The following is a 2,861-nucleotide window of genomic DNA, read 5'->3' on the forward strand; positions in this document are numbered from 1 at the left end:
ACTCGCATTCCATGGCGTGCCTCCATGCCAGCGAGCCAGCCCCCTTACCCAATGAATGTTTGAGAACAGGCTGAGAGCGTTTCGGCCCCAAGACCTCTAATCATTCGCTTTACCGGGTAAAACTGCCCATTGCCAAGTGCCAGCTATCCTGAGGGAAACTTCGGAGGGATCCAGCTACTAGATGGTTCGATTAGTCTTTTGCTCCTAGACCCGGGTCGGACGACCGATTTGCACGTCAGGACCGCTACGGACCTCCACCAGAATTTCCTCTGGCTTTGCCCTGCCCAGGCATAGTTCACCATCTTTCGGGTCCTAGCACGGACGCTCATGCTCCACCTCCCCGGCCCCGCGAGGGGGCGGCGGGCGAGACGGGCCGGTGGTGCGCCCGGGGCTGCCAGGCATGACACACGCCCCGGGATCCCATTTCAGCCGGCGCACGCCGGCCCTCACCTTCATTGCGCCACGGGCTTTTGACGACGGCCCCCGACTCGTGCACGTGCTAGACTCCTTGGTCCGTGTTTCAAGACGGGTCGGGTGGGTAGCCAACATCGCCGCGCACCCCGGGCGCCCGAGCGCAACCCGTCAAGCCCAGCCCAGCGGTGCCACGCGGTCAGGGCACACTCAGGACAGTCCGCCCCGGTTGACAGCGGCGCTGGGGGCTGGAGGGCCCAGCCCCCGCACCCCCGCGCGAAACGCCGCGCTGCGGGGACACCGCCCCCGCCCCCCCCACCCGGGAGGGGGAGGGCAGGGGAAAAGCAACGCCCAGTGCCACTGCACCGCTGATGGGGGGGGAGGAGGGCGCAGCGGCGGTCCTCTCCCTCGGCCCCGGTGTTCATCAAGACCTGCTGCCCGGGGGCTGTAACATCCACCGCCACTCGCGCGGCGCCGGGCCACCTGCCCACCGGAGGCCTTCTCAGCCTACCCGGAGCTGGTCGCGGCACATGGCCGCGGAGGAAATGCGCCCGGCCAGGGCCGGCCGCCGGCCGTGAGGGGGTCCCCGCGCTGGCCCACTCCCCCCGGCCTGCTCCCGCGCACAGGGTACGCCCGGGGGACAGAGGGGAGGCGGAAGGCCAGGATCCGCCAAGCCTGCGCCGGCCGACCGCAACGCAACGGGTTGAATCCTCCGGGCGGACTGCGCGGGCCCCACCCGTTTACCTCTTAATGGTTTCAAGCCCTCTTGAACTCTCTCTGCAAAGTTCTTTTCAACTTTCCCTTACGGTACTTGTTGGCTATCGGTCTCGTGCCGGTATTTAGCCTTAGATGGAGTTTACCACCCCCTTTGGGCTGCATTCCTAAGCAACCTGACTCCGAGAAGCCCCGGGCCCGGCGCGCCGGGGGGCTGCTACCAGCCTCACACCATCCGTGGGCGGCGGCCTCGATCACAAGGACTTTGGTCCCCCGAGAGCGCCGCCGGGGAGGGGGGCTTCTGTATGCCACGTGTCCCGCGCCCCACCACAGGGCGGGGATTCAGTGCTGGGCTTTTCCCTCCTCACTCGCCGTTACTGAGGGAATCCTTGTTAGTTTCTTTCCCTCCGCTGACTAATATGCGTAAATTCAGCGGGTCGCCACGTCTGATATGAGGTCACAAGCCCAAAGCTTGGCCGCGCCGCGTGCGGGGGCATGCGCGGAGACAGGCGCCTTGTCTCCCCCACCCGCTACGCCGCCCGCCCCCCCTCTTCTCTGCCCTCCCGGAGGGAGGCGGAGAGAGAGACAGTGCACGTGCGCGCGAGCGAGCAACAAGGAGACGGAGAGCCCCATCCTGGAGAAAAGAACCGAAAAAGCAGCGTGGCGGAGATGGCCCCGCACGGGATGACTGGCCGGGCAGCGGCACATGTGACGGCCTCGGCAAGGAGAGAGAGAGGAGCAACGGCGCCACTCGGCACGCCCCAAAACTGTGACAGAAGAGGAGGGGGCGGGCGAAGGGAGGAGGGGATCGGAACCCCCGTCCCCGGCGCTCTAGACCTTGCGCGTGTGTGCGGCAGCATGGCACAGTACCACCGCGGTACCCACCTGCAGACAGCCGCCCACGCAGTGGGGGGAGGCCGCGGGCAAGGCCTGCGCCTCGCCTCCCCTTCTCGCCCTCCTCTCTCTTTCTCTCGGCGGCGCCTTTCGACGCTGTCTCTCGCTCTCCCCAGGCCGCCACGCCACCGCATCCGCGGCACGGTCCTGGCGAGGATGAGCTCCGCCCCAGTGGCTCGCTCCGGGAGCGGGGAGCTAGGGAGCACTCCCCGAGTCTGCATTTAGGGGGACGAAGGCCCTGCGTGGCGACGACGACGACGACTGCGACGACGATGACGCTCGCCGGGCCGCAGGGTAGGGATCGAGGCCACCTAGGGAAACACTTCCCTCGCCGAACCCCTGGCCGCCTTCCCTCTGGGCACCGGCGGGACGCCACTGCTGCCGCCGCCCACCGCAGGCGACAGGCCCGCGAGGCGACCCCAGCCGCGCCGCCGGCATGGCCCCCGGACGGCCATTGATTGTCAAGCGATCCTCAGACAGGGGTAGCCCCTAGAGGAACCCGGGGCCGCAAGTGCATTCGAAGTGTCGATGATCAATGTGTCCTGCAATTCACATTAATTCTCACAGCTAGCTGCGTTCGTCATCGACGCACAAGCCGAGTGATCCACCGCTAAGAGTTGTCTGGCTTTCGGGCACCGCTCACGCCAAGCGGCCCCTTTTTTTGTTACTCTGGCACTGAGGACGTGCAAACGCGCGCCTGGCTTTGACCGTACCAGCACTCAGAAACGGAAAGGGAAAAAAAAACAACTGGAGCAACCCACGCTCCGAAGGCCGGCCAAGAGGCGGGGGAGCCCACACCCCCGACCGCCTCCCCCTGCGAGGGGAGATGCCGACTTCACAAT

The 2,861-nt window shown here is 66.6% G+C and overlaps 1 non-coding gene across 1 annotated transcript; it reads right to left on the bottom strand.

Moving 5' to 3' along the window:
* Positions 1–2,485: 2,485 nt before the first annotated feature.
* Positions 2,486–2,638, bottom strand: LOC143694558 (5.8S ribosomal RNA). Its single transcript, XR_013183137.1, has one exon. It is a non-coding gene; the product is annotated as a 5.8S ribosomal RNA (ribosomal RNA).
* Between the last annotated feature and the right edge of the window lie 223 nt (positions 2,639–2,861).

This window comes from Agelaius phoeniceus, chromosome 7 (assembly GCF_051311805.1).
Source record: "Agelaius phoeniceus isolate bAgePho1 chromosome 7, bAgePho1.hap1, whole genome shotgun sequence".
NCBI classification, from domain to species: domain Eukaryota; kingdom Metazoa; phylum Chordata; class Aves; order Passeriformes; family Icteridae; genus Agelaius; species Agelaius phoeniceus.